The sequence below is a fragment of the Odocoileus virginianus genome, chromosome 4, assembly GCF_023699985.2.
Source record: "Odocoileus virginianus isolate 20LAN1187 ecotype Illinois chromosome 4, Ovbor_1.2, whole genome shotgun sequence".
NCBI classification, from domain to species: Eukaryota; Metazoa; Chordata; class Mammalia; order Artiodactyla; family Cervidae; genus Odocoileus; species Odocoileus virginianus.
This window is the reverse complement of record NC_069677.1, coordinates 26969474-26997336: the sequence shown is the minus strand read 5'-3', so window position 1 is coordinate 26997336 and position 27863 is coordinate 26969474. Positions and strand designations below refer to the sequence as shown.

Below are 27863 nucleotides of genomic sequence, written 5' to 3'. Positions count from 1 at the left end.
ATTCTTTATCCATTTAACTGTTCATGGACACTTAAGTTGTTTCCATGTCTTAGCTACTATAAATAGAGCTTCTCCGAACATTGGGATGCATGTATCTTTTTGAATTAGTGTTGTTTTCTTTCAGATATATATTGGGTCACATGATAGTTTTAGTTGTGCTAAATTTTTTAAAAGTTGCAAACCGCTTATTAAAAAAGTATTCTGTTAAAAAGAATACATTTGAATCAGTTCTAATGAGATGGATGAAACTGGAGCCCATTATACAGAGTGAAGTAAGCCAGAAACATAAACACCAATACAGTATACTAACGCATATATATGGAATTTAAAAAGATGGTAGCGATAACCCTATATGCAGGACAGAAAAAGAGACACAGATGTATAGAACAGAATTTTGGACTCTGTGGGAGAAGGCGAGGGTAGGATGATCTGAGAGAATAGCATTGAAACATGTATATTATCAAGTGTGAAACAGATCGCCAGCCTAGGTTGGATGCGTGAGACAAGTGCTTGGGGCTGGTGCACTGGGAAGACCCAGAGGGATGGGATGGGGAGGGAGGTGTGAGGGGGGATCAGGATGGGGAACACATGTAAATCCATGGATGATTCATGTCAATGTATGGCAAAAACCACTACAATATTGTGAAGTAATTAGCCTCCAACTAATAAAAATAAATGAAAAAAGATTAAAAAGTATTCTGTCAAGTATTGCTCAGTACAATGTGATTTTAGGGACCCCCACCGAAAACCTGTCTACCCTAATCTCCTAGGAACTTCATTTCTTGGTTGGAAGGTTTGGAATAGGTCAACACCAAGATTCTAATTCACTGGCCTGAGGGGTACCATCCCCTCCTCATAGGGTCCTCCCTGTGCCCTAGGTGGAAAACCCCTCTTCCTAATTGCCATGGAATGCTCAGGGTTACGCAATGACCCTCTCACCATCTGATTGGCCTGGTGCCCAGGTGCACCATGGGAGAGAATTTGAATGCTCTTGGCAATTGAAATTGCGACCTTGACGGTTATAACTGATGGACTGCTGGGGCATTGTTGAGGAATATCATATTCCTGAGAGAAAAATCACCCAAAGTAAGGAACTTTGCATGATAGATGGGACTGAACTTCAAGAATTGTCACTGGAAAGATGGTATTTCCAAGGACAGGCCTTTGAACCCACCTGGTCTCTAGCCCCTAAAAGGGTTCTGTGCCTTGTGAACGAGAGGATTATGAAATAAAACTGAAAAATGTGACAAATCAAATATCATTTGAGGTTCCAGCTGCCTGAGAGAGTTGGGAACTAGTAAAGAAGCTGCTTGGGTAGAGAGAGGTGTTAGGGCTGGAGATTAAGAGGCAGGTGATGAGGAAGTAGAGGCAGGGGTGAGAACTGACCCAGCAGGGTCATTAGAGGTCACAGGTGGGTCAGTGCTCCCCCATGAGGCTCTGAGTTGGTTCTGATCATCACATTGTCAGACCCTGCTCTGAGAGTTGTGGGGATTTTTCAGAATCAAAAGAAACTTTAATTTCAAAGAGAGAATAACTCATGTGAAAGATGGGACATACTGACCAGCAATACAGTTGACATTTTGAAACTGTAGCAACAATAAGAGCACTAGGAGTTCAGAGGAAGAAGGGATTTCTGGGAAGGTGATTAGAGGAGCCTTACTAGAAAAACTTTAGAAGAGAGACAACAGGTAAGTTGGAGGAAGAAATAACTGGGGGCAAGAAACCTTCCTAAGAGCTGAGATGTACCGTGAGTCTGTAAGCATCTTTGAGTACCTTTGGTTTCCCACTTATTATAACTATACACTGCTTTCAGTTCAGTCACTCAGTCATGTCCAACTCTTTGCAATCCCATGGACTGCAGCATGCCAGGCTTCCCTGTCCATTACCAACTCCCATAGCTTGCTCAAACTCATGTTCACCATGTCGGTGATGCCATCCAACCATCTCATTCTCTGTCATCCCCTTCTCCTCCAGGCTTCAATCTTTCCCAGCATCAGGGTCTTTTTCAGTAAGTCGGTTCTTTGCATCAGGTGGCCAAAGTATTGGAGTTTCAGCATCAGCATCGGTCCTTCCAATGAATATTCAGGACTGATTTCCTTTAGGATGGACTGGTTGGATCTCCTTGCAGTCCACGGGACTCTCAAGAATCTTCTCCAACACCACAGTTCAAAAGCATCAATTCTTTGGTGCTCAGCTTTCTTTATACTCCAACTCCCACATCCATAGATGACTACTGGCAAAACCATAGTTTTGAGTAGATGGACCTTTGTTGATAAGGTCTCTACTTTTTAATATGCTGATAGGTTGGTCATAACTTTTCTTCCAAGAAGCAAGTGTCTTTTAATTTCATGGCTGCAGTCACCATCTGCAGTGATTTTGGAGCCCCCCCAAAATAAAGTCTGTCACTGTTTCCATTGTTTCCCCATCTATTTGCCATGAAGTGATGGGACCAGATGCCATGATCCTAGTTTTCTGAATGTTGAGTTTTAAGCCAACTTTTTCACTCTCCTCTTTCACTTTCATCAAGAGACTGTTTAGTTCTTCTTTGCTTTCTAACATAAGAGTGGATTTACTTTCTTTGGATTTTTCAGTATCTTCACCATCTTTCTAAATGCTATTACTAGGGGTCCTGACTAACTGGAGAGACTCATAAATCACAAGAGTGCACTTTACTATCTGAGATGAATACCTTTACTTGGTTCATATTTGGCTCTTAGTATAGGTACAGAATCCTGTAAAATGGAATATATAAAATAATTATAAGGTTAAGAGAGTTTTCAGATAGGTGCTTACCCCCACACTAGCCCCACTGGAAAATTAGGATCAATACAAGGTGCACTGGAGAATGGATACTCTAGGCAGGCTAACTGTTTTATTCAACCCAGGGGAAGTGTTTACTATGCAATGAAAATAACTTTCCCCCAGTGCCATCATTGCCCTTTGGCACCAAGTGAAGGGGTAAGAAGGAGGGGGCCAGGTATATCACTTGACAGATGCTCTGTTCACATTCAGCTCATCTGGGTAGCCACGTTGTCCTGTGCTGGAAGTTTTTCTCCTGAATTATCCCCAGTGGCTCTCAGTGCAACATGAACTCACTGTTCTTTGCTAATCTTTTAGTTCCCTTGAAGGAGCAGATAGACAGAAGCCTGCTCCCTACTGCAAGCTCTGACTTATAACAGTGCGCCCCTCTTGACTATGCTTCTGAATCTGGAGTTTTAGCAACTTAATGCCAGAGGTGCTCTTGGTGGATAGTTTTGAATTTTGGCTTCATGCTTGGTCCAAATGTCATTTTTGAAAAGAAAGTAATTCTTTGGTGTTATTATTTATAATACCACTACTACCATTCCAACTCTACCATTTCCTATTAATGATCAGTCCCAAGCTGATACTAGTTTATTAACACCAGTGACACTGCCAATATTCAAATTATGTTCACTTATTTAATATTCTTTCCTTCATTCCTCTTCCTTTCTTTTTTTATTTTTAATTTTTACTTTTCTTTTCTAAAAACAGTCCACAGAAACATCATGACTGCATTCTCCTGGGCATTTTCCTGTGATCACCCAGACAGAGGGGAGTACATCTCTATGATGTCAAGACTTTTAGAGGTAGGTGTGGTCTATCAGCTGGATTTCCTGGCCCTGGCTCTTGATAAAGAATCTGTGTCTGCAGGAGACTTGCTGGAGACATGAGTTCAATTCCTGGGTCAGGAAGATCCCCTAGAGTAGGAAATGACAGTCTACTACAGTATTCTTGCCTGGGAAATCCATGGACAGTGGAGCCTGGCAGGCTATAGTCCATGGGGCCACAGAAGCACTGGACTTGACTTAGTGACTAAACAAAACCAACCCAACCATATGAACTGTAGGTGTTAGGAGGATCTTTGCTTTTTTACTCTAGTTGCTCTGTGACCTAACTTTTCACCACCACCCCCCCCCCCCCCCCCCCGACTTTACAGCTCTTTGGACTTCTATAGCCATTGTCCGATGGTCAGATGTAGAATCTCAGGGGGCAGAGAAGAATTAAACCATTTTCTCCCCAATGCCCTTCTTCTTCAGAGAGACCATCAAAAAAGCCAATGGAGAACTGTGTCCTAGGAATAACTCCAAACTTTATGAAAATCATGGGGATCGAGGACTTTAAGGAGGGTGACTACTGATTTCTCTGGCACTCTTTTTCCTTCAGGACTTTTAGGAGATGGACTGAGTAGTATGTGTGGTTGTGTCTGCCAGGATATAGAGACTACAGCCACAAGCTACAAGCTCTATAGAGAACCATTGACTGGGGAATTGGTTGTTAAAATATTAAGTGAAACAGGGAGTTGAGCATGCAGTGAGTTCACTTACAAAAGGAGGAATATGTGTAGGTAAAAGATCTGAAATAAAATGAAGTATTCACAGCTGCATATGAATTTATAGTTGATAGTTTTCTTCTTTGTTTTTTAACATTTGCCAACCCACAAAGAGTGTGGTGATTTTTATCAATAGAGGGTTAAAGAAAAAGCCTTTAAGAAAAAATAATGTGGAGGTAGGAATTGTACTTCTTTCATTTCATCCTTGTGGTTAATGAATCCTACAGTGGACACCTGGTCTTGCACCTGGGTTGTGATTTATCAGTGTGGAGTCTGGAGCCTGCTCTAGCGCTCCTGGGGCAGCAGAAACCAGGACGTCTTGGAGACCTGGAAATGAATCCCTAACTTATGGAGTTCTGGGGCTTGTCATGGTAATCAAGTTAGTTAGCCCTCTTGCTCATTTCAGTAACAGGATCATAAAGTTTCTGAACTAGGAGGATCTTGAGGAATCAGCTATTTGTTTTTTTTTCATTTTTGTGGCAGAACCAGGATGAGAGTTTGATAGTAATAATGTCTACCTTTTAGTAATCATGTGCCAGGAATGATACTAGGTACTTTACACAGATTAATCTTTAATCACAGCATCAAAGTAAGCGTTATCCCTACCTTGATTTATAGACAAAGAAGCTGAGGCATATAGATTACTTCAAATTATCCAATTAGAGTCCATGGCTGGTTTTGAACTCAAGTTTGTCTGGTTCTAAAATGGGCTCTTACTAGGCACAGTTCCGTCTCTTTATTTCTAGGATGGGCTACCAGATTCCCAGTCTTAGATCTTTACCTCGTCTCCACATAGAAAATGCAACGTCTGTTTTAACCTGTGTGGACTGAGCAGATCAACCCCGAAAGGACATTGCCCTTGCTGTGGTAGCCTGTATGGTCACAAAGAAGCTCCCTCTGTAGTTTAAAGGCCCATGTTTGCTATTCTTCAAAGCAGCGTGGCCTCAGGCCTTCAGCCTGAGCTCAGACTTGCTTCCCTTTACTGGCGCACTTCCCTTTCATTGTGAGAGCTCCCATTCACACGTGGTGACAATGCAAAGCCACAGTGAGGGTGTGGTGACCAGGAGATTGTTACCAGTGCCCCAGCTGATAGGAGGGAGCTGGGAGAGAAGTCTCAAGGCTGTAGCACCCTGAGGCCTCTGCTGGTGGTGGCTCAGGCCACCCCCTCCTGACCCCTTCTGTTCTCCGACTGTGGGAAGACCGGACTGACCCCGTCTTTAAGAGAAGAGAGACTTGAGGGCAGAGAAATATCTTCTCTTTTAGAGGAAAGTAAAATAGTTTCGGATCATGAATGGGATCAACCTGAGAGTAAGTTCTCTATTTCACATATGGTAATGTGTACGTTTCAGTGTTAGGAGGGATAGTGTGGGGAGGGTGGGTGGAGGGGGTTCAGGATGGAGGGGACACATGTATACCTATGGCTGATTCAAACTGATGTATGGCAAAAACCATCACAATATTGTAATTATCCTCCAATTCAAATAAATAAATTAACTAAAAAAGAACCCCAGTAAGTTCTCTGTTTTTCAGCCTGGCCAGAGGGGTCCTGTCAGCCACAGTCTTCAAACCAAAGGTGACAGTATGTGTTGTAGAGGCTGAAGACTTTTCCAGAGATTAAAACACAATAACATATGGGTAAAACCCCAGTTGCACTAAATATAATTAAACCTTTCTTTGATGATTCAGAAGGCGTTTAGGATACTGTAGTGCCTGAGGGTCACCATTATGCTGATCATCATCCTTGATGAGGCAGGCAGCTGAATGAAAAGGCCAGATTTAAAGTTAAGAGGCCTCAAAAAGGCCAGATTTAAAGTTAAGAGGCCTTACTCCCACTCTGCCTACCTGGGTGGGCTTGGGCAGATGACTTGACTCCTTGAACTTCACAGTCCCCTCAGAGTAGGGGTGTAGCATTGCGTGGTCATGCTGTCATAGTAGAAACTTTGTGCACAGAGAATCTTGCTGTCATGGTTATCATTTCTAGTAAGCTACTAGGATATCCAGCTGCTTGCCAATAGAGAAGTGATATTTAGTCAAGGGCCAGTAAAAAACATTTAGTATTTTTAAACCGTAACAATGGTACATATTTTGAAATTAAAAATGAAAAAGTTACAATATCACAGAAGAGAACTTAACTTATTAAATATAAAAGTCCCCTTCTACCCTCATTGTCTCAGTCTTCCCTGGGGTTCAGCCTAATGTAACTTTGTGTGTGTGTGCATTAGGTTTAAATTACACTAGTCATTTTTGTTCTTGTCTTTTTTTTTTTTTTTGTCACTTAGCATATTTTGGAGATCTTTCAATTCTTTTTTACAGTGGCATATTCATGGCCTTTCATAATATAGATGAGGTTTTTTTTTTTTTTGTTTAACCATTACCCTGTTGATGAACTTTAGGTTATTTCTAGTTTTCCTATGGCCAATAATGGGGCAGTGAGCACAAGATGACAAGTTTATGGACTAATTCAGTTGTGGCCACCCAGTAATTTTGTATTGTCTCAGATTGTTTTAACCCATACTTCCTAAAACATATTCTTCTTGATCTATATATGCCCCAAAAGAGATAGTGTCAAATATGAATGAAGCAAGTGATCTTTTCTAATGGTTTGGTGATTTCTAAATAAATTTATACACTTGTGCAGTTATCACCACAGCTGAGATTTACAGCATTTATGTTACCCCCAAAGTTTCCTTTGGTACCTCCCTGAGATACACATCTGCTCCAGCTCTAGAACTGATCTGATTTCTAGCTCTAAAATTTTGCCTTTATCTAGAAATTTCATATAAATAAAATCACAGTATGTCGCCTCTTGTGTCTGGCGTCTTTCACTTAGCAAACGATTTTTTTGAGGTCCAATCGTGTTGATGGACCTATCAGTTAATACTGAGTAGTGTTCCATTACTCATAGATGTACTCATTTTGTTTGTTCATTTGAACTGTTTCCAGCTGGAAGCTATTTTCAGTATTTGCCTGTCACAAATAATGATACTATGAATATTTGCATACAAGTTTTTGTAGGGACATACATTTTTATTTCTCTTGGGTTAATACCTATGAGTGGAATCACAGGGTCTTATGATGGTATATGTTTAACTTAAAAAAAAACTGCCAAATTATTCCTCAAAGTGCTTATTTCATTTTACATTTCTACCAGCATATATGCGGGTTCCTGTTTCTCCACCTCCTCATTGACACTTGGTATTGTCAGTCTTCTTTATTATAGCTTGTCTAATGATTGTGCAGTGGTAGCACAGTGTCATTTTAACTTGCATTTTCCTAATAATTAATGATTCTGGGCACAACTAATGATGTTGGGCACAGTAAAGCCATCTTGTATGTTCCATGGTAAAATGTCTAGTTAAATCTTTTGTCCATTTTTTTAAAAAGCCAGGCCATTTTTTTTATTATTGCAATTTTTTATAGATTCTGACTATAAACCATATATATATTTATATATGATATGATTTACAAATATTTTCTCCCAATCTATGACTTATCTTTTCATGGTTTTTAATTGTAACTTTCTTTCTAGATGTGACTTTTGAAGAACAAAAGTATTTAATGTTGATGAAGTCTGAATTAGTCAACTTTTTATATTATGGATTATGCTTTGGGTGTCATATCTAAGATTTCTTTGCTTAACTCCCACTCATATAGATTTTATCTTCTGTTTTCTTCTAGAAGTTTGGTTTAAAAAAAAAAGCAAAGTGATTTTATAAGTTATTTAAAAGATAAGCTGACGCTAATGTTCTATAAGCCCTTCCTAGGGTGAAATCAATGGGTCAATGGAGTTAAGTCTATATAGGGGTCTTTCCTACATTTTCAGGGTTGCTTTCACAAGTTGGTTATATTGTGTACCCACAGAAGCAGCTAAGTGTTCCTAATTACTGGTCCCTCAAAATCTTTTCCCAAGGAGAGAATGAGGTCATGCTCATTTAAAGGGATCTGGAAAGGTTTTACTTTGAGGAGGTCATACTTATTTCCTATACCATAAGTAAAATGTTCTTGGTGTGTTATTTCATTTAGCAAGTATAGGCTAATATCTCTCAAAACCAAAGCAGGAAAGAGCCATTTCCTATTACTAATGGTTTTGACATGGGCTTAGTTTCACTTGCTTCTCTTTATTCCTGTGCTGCGCTTAGTCACTCAGTTGTGTCCGACCCTTTGCGACCCCATGCACTGCAGCCCGCCAGGGTCCTCTGTCCATGGGGATTCTCCAGGCAAGAATACTGGGGTGGGTTGCATGCCCTCCTCCATCTCTTTATTCCTAGTAACTCATTTTATTTCTCTAATAATGAAGCAGTTATGTATTAGACATTGAAAAGTTATTTGAACTTGTGTGTGTGTGTGTGTACATGTGCACAATCAAGGGTTACATTGCACTTGATTATTGGGGAAACTTATACCTCATTTCTTTCAAACCTTCATTGGTCATAGCATATACAGGTCCTCATTCCTTATTTGAAACACTCAAAGTCAAAAATGGTTTCAAATGTGTAGTTTTTTAAACTTTAGAGAGATACCACAATGAATATTCTGAATGAATATAATTTTTCCAGAGTTGAGATGACTAGTATTTCCTAATAAGGACATATTCATATATTTTGAAACATACTGAATATTTACAATATGTGAAATAATAAAGCCCATAAGAAGTGTCAATCAGTTCAGATTTTCTACCATTTGAGTTCAGTTCTGGAGGCAAATGAGTTGTAAAACCTTTCCATTTAGAGCATTTTTGGGTCCTGAACTGAGAGTAAGGGCTTGTGGATTCATCCTGCCTTTCCTGGGAGCACACCACAAGCTGCTCCTTGTGGACTGCCGAGATCCTTAGTCTCAGTTGCCGAGTTCCTTGGTCTCAGTTGATCACTGCTGGCTCTGCATTTTCAATTGCTGTGAGTGGCTGTCACATTCCAGGAGACACAGTGAAGCATGGACTTTGGCGAGTCGGCTTTCAGCTTGGAAGAGTTTTCTAAATGAACATTTTAAAGACAGATCATTTCCACCATATACAATGCTATGGTTTAGATTGCTTTCTAGGGAGAAGGTGTTTTGCCATCTAAAATCAATATACGCTTAAAAAAAATACTTCCTCATCCTCACTAATTTTAGGAACTAATTCTATCTGCCTCATGGCACAGGCTCTCAGAGGCAGATGCCCAATAAAGATCTGTTATCTAGGGGGCCTGGATTCCTGGCTTGGGGTGAAATTATATCCTATAAAATGGAATTGAATCAAGCTGTGATATATTTGAATCCCATTGAGAGCTAGATTATATGGTCAATGGCAGCTCAGAGGCACATTTTAATCACTGAACACTGTGGTGCTGACCTGATGGCGCTTGTGGAAACCATTGGCCCACGTTCCTGGGGAAAGAGAGAGCCTCCTTGGTACCCACATCTTCTTTTTTCATGAAAAGAAAGCAGCTTAGCAATTCGTCTAATGGCGCTTTATGAAAAAATTACAGAAGTAGTACACACACTCGTCTTAAAATATTTGCACAAGTAATTATGTAAAAAGGTTTCCTAAGCATATAGAATGAAAATGTAAAAGCCCTTCCAGGCCACATTCCTATCCCATTCCTGCCACCCTCTTTAAGAGGTTGACACTGATCATAACTGAGTGTGTGTCGCTCTAGGCCTTTTCCTTTCTAGCCATGTATGGGCACACACGAATACACTTGCACAGTCACATTTAGAAACAAATGGGTTGTACTCTTCACATTGTCTTGTCACTTGCTTTTCTTAATCATCTATCACAGACATCTTTGCACGACACTACTATCCTTTCGATAGCTGCAGAGCATTACCAAGAATGTACTTAACTGGTCCCATTGTGAAAAGCATGTAGGCAATCTTTTGGGGATGTTGCAAACTGTTTTAGTGAAATTTCTTATTCATATAATTTTATACACATGTATATTTTTATAAAGTAGTTGGTTATGGTTCTTGGTTTAACTCCAAGGGCTCCCTCATTGCTTTAAGCCTGAATTTCCGCATTCTCCCCTGTCCGTCTACTGTTTATCTAGAAATTCACTGGAGTACTGCTTTGCCATTGGGCAGAGTTGTCTTTGCTGGACACATGGGTGTCTCTTGGGGGGAAGATAGAGAGGTTTAAAGAGGAGGATTGCTTATGTTACAACTTTTGATACTTATGATTTTGCCTCCTAGCTTAAAGTCACTTAAAAAAATTTCCTCCCAAGTATAGGACAGGTTAGATAAAATAAAAGCTTGCCTTCAACTGTGTAAATTTTTATAAACTATTTGTGGACCTCTTGACAATGTCTCCTGAAATATAAAATTTTTCAAATTTTAAATTGTTAAAATTTTTAAATTTAAATTTTTAAAATTTTTTAAAAAATTTAAATTTTTAAATTTTTAAAATTTTTTCTCCCACGCATTTCCTCTAGTCACCTCTCACCTCAGTTCAGTTCAGTTCAGTTCAGTCACTCAGTCTTGTCCAACTCTTTGAGACCCCATGGACTGCAGCACACAGCCCTCCCTGTCCACACCAACTCCCGGAGTTTACTCAAACTTATGTCCATTGAGTCGGTGATGCCATCCAGCCATCTCATTCTCTGTCATCCCCTTCTTCTCCTGCCCCCAATTCCTCCCAGCATCAGGGTCTTTTCCAATGAGACATGAGGTGGCCACCTCTTCGTGTGAGGTGGCCAAAGTATTGGAGTTGCAGCTTCAACATCAGTCCTTCCAATGAATATTCAGGGCTGATTTCCTTTAGGATAGACTGGTTGCATCTCCTTGCAGTCCAAGGGACTCTCAAGAGTTTTCTCTAACACCACAGTTCAAAAGCATCAATTCTTCGGTGCTCAGCTTTCTTCACAGTCCAACTCTCACATCCATACATGACCACTGGAAAAATCATAGCTTTGACTAGATGGATCTTTGTTGGTAAAGTAACGTCTCTGCTTTTTAATATACTGTCTATGTTGGTCATAACTTTTCTTCCAAGGAGTAAGTGTCTTTTAATTTCATGGCTGCAGTCACCATCTGCAGTGATTTGGGAGCCCAGAAAAATAAAGTCTTCCACTGTTTACACTGTTTCCCCATCTATTTGCCATGAAGTGATGGGACCAGATGCCACAATCTTAGTTTTCCAAATGTTGAGCTTTAAGCCAACTTTTTCACTCTCCTCTTTGACTGTCATCAAGAGGCTCTTCAGTTCTTCTTCCCTTTCTGCCATAAGGGTGGTGTCATCTGAGTATCTGAGGTAATTGGTATTTCTCCTGGCGATCTTGATTCTAGCTTGTGCTTCATCCAGCCTAGCATTTCTCGTGATGTACTCTGCATATAATTAAATAAGCAGGGTGACAATATACAGCCTTGATGTACTCCTTTTCCCATTTGGAACTAGCCTGTTGTTCCATGTCCAGTTCTAACTTTCTTCTTGACCGGCATACAGTTTTCTTAAGAGGCAGGTCAGATGGTATTCCCATCTCTTGAAGAATTTTCCACAGTTTATTGTGATCCATACAGTCAAAGGCTTTGGCATAGTCAATAAAGCAGAAATAGATGTTTTTCTGGAACTCTCTTGCTTTTTTGATGATCCAACAGATGTTGGCAATTTGACCTCTGGTCCCTCTGCCTTTTCTAAAACCAGCTTGAACATCTGGACGTTCATGGTTCATGTATTGTTGAAGCCTGGCTTGGAGAATTTTGAGCATTACTTTACTAGTGTGAGAGATGAATGCAATTGTGTGATAGTTTGAGCATTCTTTGGGATTAGAATGAAACCTGACCTTTATAGTCCCATGGCCACTGCTGAGTTTTCCAAATTCGCTGTCATAGAGTACAGCACTTTCACAGCATCATCTTTTAGGATTTGAAATAGCTTGACTGGAATTCCATCACCTCCACTAGCTTTGTTTGTAGTAATGCTTCCTAAGGCCTGCTTGACTTCACATTCCAGGATGTCTGGCTCTAGGTGAGTGATCAAACATCGTGGTTATCTGGGTCATGAAGATCTTTTTCTGTACAGTTCTTCTGTGTGTTCTTGCCACCTTTTCTTAATATCTTTTGCTTCTGTTAGGTCCATGCCATTTCTGTCCTTTATTGAGCCCATCTTTGCATGAAATGTTCCCTTGGTATCTCTCATTTTCTTGAAAACATCTCTAGTCTTTCCTATTCTATTGTTTTCCTCTATTTCTTTTCACTGATCACTGAAGAAGGCTTTCTTATCTCTCCTTGCTATTCTTTGGAACTCTACATTCAAATGGGTGTATCTTTCCTTTTCTGCTTTGTTTTTCACTTCTTTTCACAGCTATTTGTAAGACCTCTTCAGACAAACATTTTGCTTTTTTGCATTTCCTTTTCTTGTGGACGGTCTTGATCCCTGTCTCCTGTACAGTGTCATGACCCTCCATCCATAGTTCATCAGGCACTCTGTCTATCAGATCTAGTCCCTTAAATCTATTTCTCACTTCCACTGTATAATCATTAGGGATTTGATTTAGATCATACCTGAATGGTCTAGTGGTTTTCCCTACTTTCTTCAATTTAAGTCTGAATTTGGCAATAAGGGGTTCATGACCTGAGCCACAGTCAGCTCCTGGTCTTATTTTTGCTGACTGTATATAGCTTCTTCATCTTTGGCTGCAAAGAATATAATCAACCTGATTTCAGTGTTGACCATCTGATGATGTCCATGTGTAGTCTTCTCTTGTGTTGCTGGAAGAGGGTGTTTACTATGACCTGTGCATTCTCTTAGCAGGACTCTATTAGCCTATGCCCTACTTCATTCTGTACTCCAAGGCCAAATTTTCCTGTTACTCCAGGTGTTTCTTGACTTCTTACTTTTGCATTCCAGTCCCCTATAATGAAAAAGACATCTTTTTTGGGTTTTAGTTCTAGAAGATCTTGTAGGTCTTCACAGAACTGTTCAACTTCTGCTTCTTCAGCATTATTGGTCAGGGCATAGACTGGGATTACCGTGATATCAAGTGGTTTGCCTTGGAAACTAACAGAGATCATTCTGTCATTTTTGAGATTGCATCCAAGTACTGCATTTCAGAATCTTTTGTTGACCATGATAGCTACTCCATTTCTCCTAAGGGATTCTTGCCCACAGTAGTAGATATAATGGTCATCTGAGTCAAATTCACCTATTCCAGTCCATTTTAGTTTGCTGATTCCTAAAATGTTGATGTTCACTCTTACCATCTCTTGTTTGACCACTTCCAATTTGCCTTGATTCATGGACCTAACATTCCAGGTTCCTATGCAATATTGCTCTTCACAGCATTGGACCTTGCTTCCATCACCAGTCACATCCACAACTAGGTGTTGTTTTTGCTTTGGCTCCATTTCTTCATTCTTTCTGGAGTTATTTCTCCACTGATCTCCAGTAGCATATTGGGCACCTACCAACCTGGGGAGTTTATCTTTCAGTGTCCTATTTTTTTGCCTTTTCATGCTGTTCATGGGGTTCTCAAGGCAAGGATACTGAAGTGGTTTGCCATTCCCTTCTCCAGTGGACCACATTTTGTCAGAACTCTCCACCATGACCCGTCCTTCTTGGGTGGCCCTACATGGCATGGCTCACAGTTTCATTGAGTTAGACAAGACTGTGGTCCATATGATTAGATTGGTTAGTTTTCTGTGATTACAGTTTTCAGTCTATGCTTTGCTGGAGCAGCCATGAAGAGATATTCCACATCCAAGGTCAGAGAAACCTCAGTAAGATGGTAAGCATTGGAGCAGCTGTGAGGAGATATCCCACATCCAAGGGCAAAGGAGAAGCTCTGGCAAGATGGTAGGAGGGGCGAATGTCTAGACAGACCTTTTATATCCATCAACACAAATTTACTTCAGTTTACAGTCAAAGAGAGCATATAGAGAAACTTAAAAAGTTTTTAGTGCTTTAGGCATGGTCAAAGCAGTCTGATCTGTTTAGGAGAAAATCTGTAATCTTGGTCTGATTAGTCTTATGTTCTAAATACTGAGCTTATTAGCCAGGACAAGAGTTCCTGATTGTTCACAAACCAGCCAACCTTCAGAGCTCTGCCTTCAAATATTTTGGCAGCATTTGAATCTGGTGGTTGGGTTCTGACGGGGCTGTGATTATGCTGGGGACCTCCCCATGATGGTCCAGAAGTGAGTCAGAGCCAATTGCCAGGAGACGGTGGGGGGGGGGGAGGGGGCGGGTCGGGGGGTGGGGGGGAGGTCAGGGGGTGGGGGTGGCGGGGCAGGGGATGGGGGTCGGGGTCGTGGGGTGGGGGGGGGGCGGGCAGCTGAAGCGCTAGGAAACCAAGCACAAACACCCCAGGCTCCAGGCAGGTAAGCCACGTGTGTCCATGTCCGGATTAGCTTAAAGGGTCAAAGGTTGGTGGGAAAAATATACTCCTAACATTTAACTCAACCAGTGAAGCAGCTAAGAGAACTCAGGTCCCTCTCAAGCAGTAGAAAACCTGGGTATTTCTGTGTAACCAAAAAAAACCTTTCAGGTTTTGATAAAGCTTTTAGCTGATTTTATGTCATAGTGTTAGAAAAATGATCCATAAGAAGAAGAATTGAGTGCAAAAAGTGAATGATATTCATGGTTTTCATTCAGTGAACACTTTGTTATTCCTCTTTCTACATGATGTGATATTTTATTAATTGATGATTTCCTTGAGTTTTTTAGACATACAGTGAAAGTCACTCAATCATGTCTGACTCTTTGTGACCCCATGGTCTGTAGCCCACTAGGTTCCTCTGTTCATGGGATTCTCCAGGCAAGAATACTGGAGGGGGTTGCCATTTCCTACTCCAGGGGATCTTTCTAGCCCAGGGATCAAACCTGTGTCTGTTGCATCTTCTGCACTGGCAGGCAGGCTCTTTACCGCTAGCACCACCTGGAAAGCCTGGGCCAAAGTCTAGAAGAGAGAAAAGGGATACTGGAAGTGGCCACTCATTTGACACTGACATGAATTGTGCAGCTTCCTGCAGTGAGTGGGGAAACATGGTAGATGCTGTGAGCAAGACTGTGGTCCAGGGACCTATGTGCCCAGGGGGTGGAGCTTGCTTGATGGTGAGGATCCTGGTGTTACTGTGGCAACAGAATGAAATTCAGATTGAGGACAGGGCAAGAAGGGGTAGGGACACTGCTTAGGACACCATCATCAGACACCCTCTTTTAACTTCAAATTTCTTTCCCTTGTCCCACTGCCCCTCTCACCAGCACTTCTCAGAGGCATACTCCAGCCCCACAGTCTCCTCTTTTATCCTTCTGGTCACCTCTTAACCTGTTCATGAAGGCTCCCAACACCTCCCATTCCAAGCCTTCAATAGAGGTTTTATTTTTAATTTTTTTTCCAAAGAAAGGTAGAGTACATGGTCTCTGAAGAATATTAAGACAGTACAGGAGGTATTAAAAAGCAAAGAAGATCATTCATAATCCCACCACTTTATTTCAAACACTGCTACCATTTTTTATTCCCTTCCAGTCTTCTCCATGTATTTGAACTGAGTTGAGAAGAGACCAAATGAGTCATTATAGGCTCTGTTTTTGCACATACACAGAATTGGCTCCAGCATCTGTCCCCACATTAATCACCAGGGTTGATTTGGCTGATCTAATTGGCTAGACCCCTCCCTCCTTCACTGCTCCCTGGGTGTTTCTCCATATGGAGTAATTTAATTAGACAGAGATAAAACTTCTCATTCATTCACTCAACAAATATTTATTAGTTGTCTGCCACGTGCGCTGTGTTAGTTGCTGAAGGATGGAGCAGTGAAGCAGACAGACATTTATCATCTCTTCATAGTTGAACAGTGTCATCTGCAGAGGGACTTGACTTCCTCCTATGGTAACAGGTACTGCACTTACCCGTTAGATCTTCAGACAAGCTTTCAATTCCATTTGTAGAACTTTCTTACTTGATAACTCCTCCAACATTAAAAACTCTTCAGAACTGTTACTCTCAATGGCTGATGTTAAATATTCAGTTTTTCTTTTCCTCTTTTGCCCATAACAATGGCTGCTAGAAATATTTTTGAAATTAAGCTTGGTCCATATTTATTTTGTACTATTTTCCTGGAATGAATTCCTAGAAGAGGAATGTATCCAGTCAAAAGATCTGAACCTTTCTAAGGCACTTAGATACCTTTTGCCAAATTGCTTTTCAGAAAGCACCTACTAATTCACCTGAGAGAGGGTTCATTTGTTTATATGAGTTGGCTGAACTGGTATGAAAGGTTGAAGACAAGATAGAACAAGGTCCCTGAGATGCAGTGTTGGTGAGATCTGGAGAAGGTGCTAGGAGATAGTACTGTAAAGGAAGAGAGAAAACTGTCCTGTTGGGACAGGAGTTAAGGAGGGTGCAGATACAAGGAGTGTTTATGTATGTATTGAGAGAGTGGGATCTGATAGCCTCCATCTTCTTCACATGCCAGGAGGCAAGATCATCTTGGGGAAGATGACTGACATCTTAGGGGAGAATGAGGGTGGTTCAGAAGGGCCATGTAGCAAACGGAACACCAGCTAAAAGGTACAAATGACCAGATAATGTAATGTCACATTTTGTTTATGATTGTAAGTGAAAACTTGATCATTGATACTAAGACCCTGTTTACCAGAGTATAGCGAAATTGAGGATTGGCAATTATTTGATTAATTGATGAATGTTCCAAATTAGAAACACCAGGTCGGAATATGTTTCCGACCTAAATTATACAGTGCAGTTGTCTGCAGTGATCAAATTAACCAGCTGATTGCCAAATTGCTATTTCTCCCTGTCCCCTGTGGACATAGCTTAAAGAACTAATAAGTGAACTGGACTCTGCCCCAATCTATTTTGGGATAATTGATGTCTTTGTACTCGTATCCCAGCAGCTTGGTATTAAACACTGAAGCTTTGTGGAGATGATGTCAGGAGGCGATTTACTACTTCAAAAAGTGGTCTTTCTTTTGTAAAGCTTATCAATCAGAAGTTTGAAGGAAATTTTCCAAACTCCCTAAGGAAAATTATATTTTATTGCTATGGAAAAATATTTTATTCTGTGCATTTTGCTTTACAAAACGAATTTGTTTCAGATTCTGAATACTTTATGATTTTTGTTTCTGTCTTCATAAATTACTTTAAAGCAATTTCAGTTTTACATTTAAATGGTTTTGGTTCTTAAAACACTTATGTTGACTGAAAGTTGGATTTTTTTTTCCTAAATGAAAAGTATTGGTGATTTTAACCTCTTAAACAGTAAGGAAAATCAATTATGGTAAAGAAATATTTCATTCCTTACTGTTAAATATTTCCATCCTAAATTGATGGTTGATGTAATGTAGTCTGTGAAATGAATGGAGGCAGTTACTGGGGTAAATTGGACTCTGAAACCTGTTTTGTGAAATAGCAATGTAACTGGAATAATTTAGGAACTGACCTCAGTGCTTTGAGCTTCCTTTGTATGCTCTTAAACAATGCCCTAACATGTCATTTACTTAAATATGAAAGCAAAGGTAACCACTGTGTATTCCAGTTTTGACTTCTTTTTAATTTGTTTTTTTATTGAAGGATAATCGAGTTTTGACTCTTGCCTTCAGAGACTCAGCCCACCTTACTCATCAACCTGCAGGGCTGTGATGGGGTAAGATGATGGCATGAGAGTTCCTGACAAGAGCCCTCTCTTCTCAAAGAACTTATAAACTGTTGAGATTTACTAGTAGACCAAATTCTAACAAACAATAACCCAGTTTCAGCCTGAATATTATTCAAATACTAATGCAGATTAAAATGGTAAGAACGGCTTTTGGCATTAGATATTTGATCGTCTTGTTCTTTTATCAATTGTAAAATGGACAAACAAGCTAAAGTTCAAAATGGCAGAATTACACGCTTTGCATCTAGATTTCAGTCTCTTCCAGATCTCTGAATTGGCAAGAAAGCCAAGTTGGATTCAGCCTACTTACTTCCAAGCAGCTCCAAGGGATGGTATGCACATGAGGATCCCTGGGGTCATTGTGGCTATTTTGGCTCCCACCTCCCACCCAGAGAGAGGAATCAGAGGATCCCAGAACCCACGTTTTTGGAGAAATTAAAAACCTAGATTTTTACACAACATTCATGATTTTTAAATGTCAGTATTTCAGATATGGATGCTTGTCTGTGGCACAGGACCAGATTCAGCCTGAGGTTGTTGGTCTGTGACCTCTGACTAAAAGGTTTCTGAGCTCTGATTTCTAGGTAAAAAAGCCAGACTTCACCACTTGTTTTAGAAGTCATTGCTTATTTGTTTTTGTACCTTAACCTACTCAGCCTTTTTTTACATTTGAAGAAATAACAAGAAACTTGTATTAGAATAAAATGATGGCAGAACTAAAATTATACTGACTACCTTGTTTTCCTTGAAAGCTTCCATTTCAACTTTTCTGCCTAGATTATGCTTTAAGAAAGCTTTTACTGCACATTCTATGGCATTTTCTTTCCAAAAAAATATGTTGTGATTTTTATTTGCTAATTTTAAGAGTCAGATTTTGTCTGTTGGTTTAATTAACAAAGGAAAGGAAGTATATTATTTTGGCTAGTCTCTATCTAAGGAGTTAACTTTGTGAAATGCCACGAGATGAGGTCTTAATTGATCCTGGGAAGTATAACACCTGCTAAGAAGGAAATGTTCTCTGATTTAGGTGTGAATGAAATGATTTGAGCAGTAGGATCAAGTCATGCTGGAAGGAGTTTGATGTGATTCTTCTCTCTGAACCATTCAGTTTCATAACTGATCTTGTCAGGGACACATCAATATACATATTTGTTTTAGGTGGTGAATACCTTGTACTGTTTGTTTCTTTCTTCATGAAGTAATACAAAATAATGATGGTGTGAGTAATAAACTTCCATTTATGTTAGAATGATACAAGATTAGATCTACTGATAAATGAAACCTGCTTTACCGACTTTCATCCATAAAATAAACATTTATTGTGAATCTACTACTATATAGAGATGCAAAGATAAATCAACAAAATACTTTAGAGTATTAAAATAACAATTAAATAACACACTCTCTCTCCCCTCTTGCTGATAGCAAACTGTAACTTTGAGTTGCAGAACTGGGGAGTAAGAGAGATGGAAAAATCATTTTTTCCAGGAAGCTCTTCTTTCCTTTCTAAACCTGCCAAGGTCTTTAAATAATGTTTTTCACCATCAGATAGGGCTCATTACAGGCTTGCAAGGGTGTCCTGAGGAAGCTTCATGAGAAGTTAGGAGAGGGTTATTGCAGAGTGTCAAATGAGTTCATTCTAGGTGCAGAAATTCACATTACATGCATCACAGGGAAAAATATTGAATAAATTCTTATAATTAAGGTTAATAAAACCTTAATGTTCTATTGATTGAATTTTGAATATTTGTCTAGAGTACTATGTGCTTTTTGATTGTCCAGTTAGCATTTCAGTGTGAATACAGAAGACAAGATTAGTGGAGATCAAATACATGAAAGGAGAAAAAGGAGACAACGCTAAGTGACACAGGGGAAGACAGCAGGAGGAGAAATCCATGTTATGGATTTTGTCCAGGAGTCAAAAGCCATGTTATTCAAAGGGCACTGTAAGTCTTGCCTGTGACATTCTTTCTGTGTTAAAACAGTGAATGCTTATGTGGCACTTAGTATGTGCCAAGCAGTTCTAAACCTTTACATATCATAAATCATAGATGATGTATAGAAAGAAGATGCACAGATAGACAAGAGAAATTAATTTTACAAGGGTGTTTTTTTTTTTTTTTCTGTAAACTCCATTTTAGGCATGGGTTAGAGACCCCGTTTAAGTTTCATTGAGAAGAGAAACCTCAGGCCTCAGGGACCAATGGACATTTGGTCTCAAAGAGATTGCCTTGATGGAGTTAGCCAAGAAAGCATCCTTCAGGTGGGAGTTACAGACTTTGACCTCGTTCAAATTGGTTCATCATGAAAACTATCCAGAAATTATTAATCTTCGCTATGTATCATAAGAGACATTAATATTTTGCAATATCTTAGGATTATTAATATGAATAATAATGAGCACAACACTGTGCCTTGAGAAAATGGTCATTTAAGATTTTTAGACGTCTGATACTAGAGACATGTTTCATGATCAGCTTCTATCACATGGGTATGCAAGGTGTAGCTGTGTGTGTTTCTTTATGTGTATGTGTGTGTTAGCATGTACACTCATGCATATGCCCACATGTGCGTGTTTGCATGTAGTTGATGACTTTGCCAAAGACACAAAGATGAGAAAACTTCTTTGTGATCTTGAAGACTTGCTGCTGGCTTGTAGATAGAGCACTGAGAAGAGACTTTCTGGAATTTGTTTAAGATCCCTGAGACAGAAGGAGGGAGCCAAATTTGCATGTAGGGATCTAGGTGGGGTGGAAGGCGAAATGAAGAGACAAAAAAAGCAAGGTGTGACACTTTGGGTGTAATAGTGAATGACAGTAGCAGGAATTGGCAGAGTCTGAAAGGTGGAGGGGTAATATTGGGCAAGGAGAGGAAAAGAGGCTGTTGATGGCATGATCTTCCCATGAGTCAGATTTGCTTTCTCTTCCTGGCCCTCCTCTCATCCTATTCCTGGTCTTGTTGGGGCTTGATTAAGTAGATACTGGCCCAGGTGATCCTAAGAACTCTCAAGTGTACATTTTGAAACCAAACAGTGTTAGGCAGATGACTTTTATTAACTAGACATTCACTACACATTGGATTAGACTTTTGGACCTTTTGGACATAGGATATTCAACAATCCACTTTTCCTCTTTACTTTTACTTATGGACTGCTTTTTTTTTTTTTTTTTTTTAAAGAACTTTACTTTTTTAATTTAATTTTTTGATTATTGAAGATCTTTTTATTCAGGATTTATAACTGTGCTATCAAATAGCTGAGCAGTATTCAGGTGTAATAAGCCTGACAGGAGAAACTTAAAGTAGTGCAAAGAACCAAAAACACATTTACAAGCAGACCATGAAAACTTGGAAAATAGATAAGAGGCAAAAAACATCCCACCAAATTATTATAATAGTGGGGGCTGAGGCAATAGGGAGGACAAAATATCATTTACATATGAGTCAACGAAATAGCTGTGTTCTCAGGTGGCACAGTGGTAAATAATCCACCTGCCAGTGCAGGAGATGCAATAGACATTAGTTCAATTCCTGGTTTGGGAAGGGTCCCTGGAGGAGGAAATGGCAACCTGCTCCAGTATTCTTGCCTGGAAAATTCCATGGACAGAGAAGCCTGCTGAGCTACGCAGTCCATGGGGTCACAAGGAGTTGGACGTGACTTACTGAGTAAGCAACAACGAGAAAGAAATATAGTAGCTTTTGAAATAAAAGATTTTCTTGTCTCCAGCTAGCCATGGTTCTCTATCCACATCCTTATTTTTAAAAATCTTAGAGGAAGACACAGTTTGTATGAATTATTGGAAGACTGTTTCTATCTTCACTCAGTTAAAAATCTACATGTAATTATTACTGATTTTTAATCACAAAGTGAATTTTTCTGATAGTTCAAGGTGTTTTGAGACAGATAATTTTCCAATCTTTGGAAGTCCCTTAATAAAAAAGGTTATAAGAGACCAACCTGCCTTACCCTAATTGTACCACACTTTCTCTTTAGGTTCCTGCCGGAATTTTGATGACATATCTTTAAGAACACTAAACATAATATACATTATGATGATTTTTTTTTAACTGAGTTATAAACTGTGGAATCTATTTCTAAATTTCTAGATTTCACTACTCTTAAAATTTTAACATCAATTTATATGCTTTTAGTTTTCTTATTTTATCCTGTTTCTTCCATCCGCATTAATTTAAGTAGTTCTTTCAGATTCCTCTAGAAATTTCTTTCAGTGATTACTTCTGCATATTATGATCTCTCTAATCCTTATTTGTCTTTCATTTTCACATGACACTTTAGTTGGTTATAGAATTCTAGAGTGACATCTATATTCTTTCAATATTTTGAAGATATTACTCAATGATTTTCTGGTCTCTTTTGCTACTGAAGAGAGATCTATGTAGTTCTTTGTAGAAAGATGTCTATTTTCTCTGATTGCTTTTGATATTTGATCTTTTCCTCTGAGATCCTGCCCTTCTATTCTGAACTGTTCTGGGTGGATTTGATTATGTATTTATATTTTGAATAAAGTGTTATGCCATATTAACTGTTTTGACATTTACCTCATCAATAAATATTGATATGGAATATATTTCCATGTCAATAAATATGCATCCATTATGTCAATTAAAATGATTGTATATCTGTATAGTTGGAGATTAGAACATTTAATCTTACATTTTATTTGAAAAAGATCATGAACACACATGCAAAGGAAAGGGGTCATAGCCTCCATGTAAGTATTAGACACTGTTGATGTGCTCACTGGTACTCTGTAGCTGCTCATACCATTTCAGAGGGAGTCGGCTGTGTTCATCTCTTCCCAACTCCACATTCAGTGATGCCACTTTGGCCATAGTGGGAGTATTTACACTATGAAAACAGACTAAGGTTGCAAATCAGGAATTTTTATTTCCTTCCAAATTGGTTCTTAAACATTTACTAGCATATTACCAGTTATCTTCCTTCTTTTGGACACTTGCTACCTCTTTCCAGCATCAACGATACCCATCTTCTGTACGCACAGCCTCACCTGGGTCTATAATCACTCTTGACTCTAGCAGTAAGTCTCTGGACAATCTCAAGTCCACTAACTAGTGGACCATAGAGTAATCCATTCATTAGTACATTTCTTTTTTAGAAGAATAATCTATTTATTTATTTATTTTTGGCTCTGCTGGATCTTTATTACCAGCTTTCTCTAGTTGCAGCCTGCAGGGCCGACTCTTTGTTGTGGTGCATGAGCGTCTCATTTCAGTGACTTCTCTTGTTGCGTAGCACAGGCTCTAGGACTCACTGGCTTCAGTAGTTGTGGTGCCCGGGCTCTTAGAGCACAGGCTCAATAGCTGGGGCACACTGGCTTAGTTGCTCCATGGCATGTGGAATATCCCCAGATCAGGGATCGAACTTGTGTCTCCTGCATTGGCAGATGGATTCTTAACCACTGAGCCACAAGGGAAGCCCTATTAGGACATTTCTATGAAGAATGTTTATGAAGATCTTATATGGGCCAAGCATGAACACATGTTGGGCAGCCAAGAACACACAGATGACCAAGGGCAGGATATCTACCAAGCCAAGTGTCAGCTTTAGTTCCCATTCTACCTTCTTCCTACTACTTTGAATAATCACTATTTGGGCTATATTGCTGAGGCCCAGCATATGTCAGTTTAATTTTTCTGTATTATGATATCCATGTTAACTTAATGGGGAGATGTGGTCAGAAGCATGGTATGAGTTGATTGCTTTTGTTTATAGACATGAACTTTTAGCAAATACTGGTTTAGGCTTCTAAAGAGTAGCAGAACCCAATGTTTATCTGTAAGTTCTTAAACTCACTAAGTGTCTTTAGGTAAGCAATTTTAGTTAAGTTTTCATCTCTAAAATTATACATTTTGAAATAAATCTTAGATGTTCGGGAATTGATTCCTTCTTACTATAGTTCTTAAAAAATGACTTATAATTTAAATTCTGGAGACATCAAGTAGTTCTTCCAATACTATATTTTGATAAATTCAGGATAAATTAACAAAAAACAGATGAATGAAATCCTTTTTTAGAGTTCACATGGATTTAAAAATTAAGGCTAGATATATTGAGAAAACATGTTTTGGTTTTTGCCAAGCCCTCAAATTTTTCAAGAGCTTGAAACATTTTGAGTTGAAAATGTGACTGAAACTACTAATGCAATATTTAATCAGTATAGTGTCTGTTAAAACAATATAAACATTTTAACTGAATTGATTATTCTGTCTTTATGTAAATATGATAAAGTTAATATCTTTAAATTTTACTCAATTAAAAATAATTATAAAGAATATGTATTCATAGATTAATTAAAAGTATCTGAAAAGAAGAGCCATGTATCAGGACCATGAACACATTTAAAAATAAGATTGAAATTCAGTTATTGATGAGATCTTCAGTTCAGTTCAGTTCAGTCACTCAGTCGTGTTCGACTCTTTGCAACCCTATGAATCACAGCACGCCAGGCCTCCCTGTCCATCACCAACTCCCGGAGTTTACCCAAACTCATGTCCATCGAGTCAGTGATGCCATCCAGCCATCTCATCCTCTGTCATCCCCTTTTCCTCCTGCCCCCAATCCCTCCCAGAATCAGGGTCTTTTCCAGTGAGTCAATTCTTCGCATGAGGTGGCCAAAGTACTGGAGTTTCAGCTTCAGCATCAGTTCTTCGGATGAACACCCAGGACTGATCTCCTTTAGGATGGACTGGTTGGATCTCCTTGCAGTCCAAGGGACTCTCAAAAGTCTTCTCCAACACCACAGTTCAAAAGCATCAATTCTTCGGTGCTCAGCTTTCTTCACAGTCCAACTCTCACATCCATACATGACCACTGGAAAAACCATAGCCTTGACCAGATGGACCTTTGTTGGCAAAGTAATGTCTCTGCTTTTTAATATGCTGTTTATGTTGGTCATAACTTTCCTTCCAAGGAGTAAACGTCTTTTAATTTCATGGCTGCAATCACCATCTGCAGTGATTTTGGAGCCCAAAAATATAAAGTCTGACACTGTTTCCACTGTTTTCCTCTCTATTTCCCATGAAGTGATGGGACCAGATGCTATGATCTTAGTTTTCTGAATGTTGAGCTTTAAGCCAACTTTTTCACTCTCCTCTTTCACTTTCATCAAGAGGCTTCTTAGTTCCTCTTCACTTTCTGCCATAAGGGTGGTGTCATCTGCATATCTGAAATTATTGATGAGATCTTATATACTCTAAAAAATTCAACACTTATATAAATTATGCAAATTAAGAAAGCATGCAAATTCTAGTATATGTGTTACAATAGTTCCCAAACATCCACAAACCTGTGAGGCAAATACATACTTTGTATCCATTGAGATCTGAGACAAAAACACAAGATTTTGCCCTAAAATCGTGAAGGAATCATTCAAAATATTAGAGGAAGTATCTGAAGAGAGAGATGTGATTGCCCAGGGAGTCCTTTGATGAACTCAAACGTTAAGGAGCATGGGACAACGACCACATAAATGCAGATTCATGCAAAAGAATGATAAAATCTTGCTTAAAGGGTGTAAGAGAGGTTAATTTTAGTGTTCAATAGTCTGCATGAAACACCAAAGACCTCAAAAGGGGCATTCAGAGCAAGAAGAAAAAGATACACAAATTTGGGAAAGAAAATGTAATGATAATAGAAGTTGGAAAGAAGAAAGATATATTCAACTCTTTTCATCTATTAAGGAACATGATCCCCAGACTCTGAAATGTAGAGTTAATCTTGTAGACAAAGGTACATTTAACTAGGCTAGAATAAGAACTTTAAGTCCAGAGTTTCAAATAGATTCCTGCCTCCATTTTTGAATGACATGTGCAGGAAGATTACAGTCTACAGCTATGACCACCAACCCATTGCTGATAAAACTTAATGAGACATTGCTGATAATGTGAGCGGGGCCATAAGATAGGAAATGGACATATACTATTGCTGTTAACAAAGGAAAAACAGTTGGACTACTGAACTGCAATGCTAATCTTGGGCAATAATTGAAAACAAATTATAAAGTTAATGATTTTTAAGTACCTAAAAGAAAAGGAGAGCTATTCATTGTTATTGGTTTGGTTGAAAAACCAAATACCTGTGACACTCTGGATGTCTTGGTGTACGTGAACACACATCGCAGACTCACACAGGACTTCAAACATCTGCTGAAATCTTGGGGTCAAGGAACATTTCATTGAGTTGTTTGGTCCCCACTCCTCCCTTCCCCTTGCTCATTTGGATGTCACCTCTCTTAATTCTGCCACCACCATCTTTGATTCACCCAGGATGTACAGTTTACAATCAAAAAGAGCAAACGGAAGGATTTTCTCTCCTAGTGGAATATGCAGAACTTGGGATGTGTGTATATATAAACATATAATATATATAAATATATATAATACTGACTTAAAAATCAAATTCCCTGACATACATTTTTTTTAATCTGTGCCAAAAATGTGTTTTCAGAGAAAATCTTATTTTCATACTCAGATTTTGTATTGTCACTCATTTGTATAAGTGTGCTTTGTTATAGCACGGGCCCTGCCCCCACAATTTGGAAGTGTCACACACACAAAAAGACTGTACAAAAAGACTGGCTTCCCTTCTTCCTGTGACCTTGACCTCTCTCCCAACTTCCTAACACTTATTAATTTATGAAACTGTTTTTCTCAGCACAGTTTTGCTTTGTGTGTCCATTGGATTACAAACTTTATTAAAAAATACAAAACAAACAAACAAAAAAAACAAAAACAAACAAACAAAAAAGAAAAACCAAGTACATCGACAAACTGTATCTTCTTTTCAGCAAGATGATAGCTCTCATGAAAATCTAGATGATAGGAGAGTTGGATGGATTAACAGATGCCTCTGACCAGAGAGAGGGATTCTTAGAAGAAAGAAGAGTCCTAAACTTAATCTTGTTCTGTTCAGTGTCTTTATTAATGACTTAAATGGGGCATAAATAATGTTCATCAAATTTACGGAGAGGTTCAGATTGTGATGGGGTAAGTTAATAGAAAAGGTGTAAAAAGATAACTGATGCCTGGAATAATGGGCTTAAACCGACATGATGAAAACTAACAGAGATTACTATTAAGGTCTGGATTGAGGTAAACAAAATAAAAATCAAAGCATACAGGAAGGGGCTGGAAGTCCAGCACAGCAACAGTTTATATGAAACACTGATAGAGCACCTCAGCTGCTCCATTTTCTGTCTCATGAGAAATAAAAAGTCATCCTACACTATGTTGGTCAGAAAGCACATTTTGATTAGAGTGTTCACTTTGGGAGCAAAGTAGTGAGGATGATTCTTACAGTTAACTAAAACTGCTGCCTGGTTGAATGGTTCGACCTAAATCTAACAGGCCAGCTTACCTGTGAAGTGTGGAACAGGCAAAGGTTTTTGAACACTGCAGTAAGATCCAGAAACAAATCCTTGCCACACTGTTGGGTGTCTGTGTTTTCAAAGAAGTTTCATAAATTCGATGAGACTCGGTTTCCTTGGCTGAAAATTAAGGATAAAAATACCTCCTTTGCAGAGTTTTCTTGAAGACTATAGATGTTTAAGGGACTTAGCCCAGGGCCTGTCACCTAGTATCTACTTGGTCAGTGGTAACTGTTAGTGTGATAATGACCATCTAACCAGTGCTTGCAGACAGAAGCATGTGTGTATTTTGCCCATTAAGATACTGGTCTCCTGGAATTGGATATTCATAACAAAATTAGGGAGAGTGTGAGGACACTGTCTTTAAACTATGCTCAAGATTAGATGATTGCATTTTGATGAAAATGGTCTCTAATAGAAGCAAATGTTATTTGATATGTACATCTTGAAGGAAGATGACTCCCAAGCTCTGACATTTAAGACTGCAAATGAGAGATTGATTTGAGGCTAGGTGCTAATGC

The 27863-nt window shown here is 39.1% G+C and overlaps 1 long non-coding RNA gene across 1 annotated transcript in view; it reads left to right on the top strand.

Annotated features, from left to right (window-relative positions):
* Positions 1–998: 998 nt before the first annotated feature.
* The window catches only part of LOC139034746 (uncharacterized), a 51500-nt gene continuing 24635 nt past the window's right edge, over positions 999–27863 (top strand). The window contains exons 1-2 of the long non-coding RNA XR_011487282.1: positions 999–1086; positions 3514–3608. This is a non-coding gene — a long non-coding RNA (uncharacterized lncRNA). The remainder of the gene's footprint in view (positions 1087–3513; positions 3609–27863) is intronic.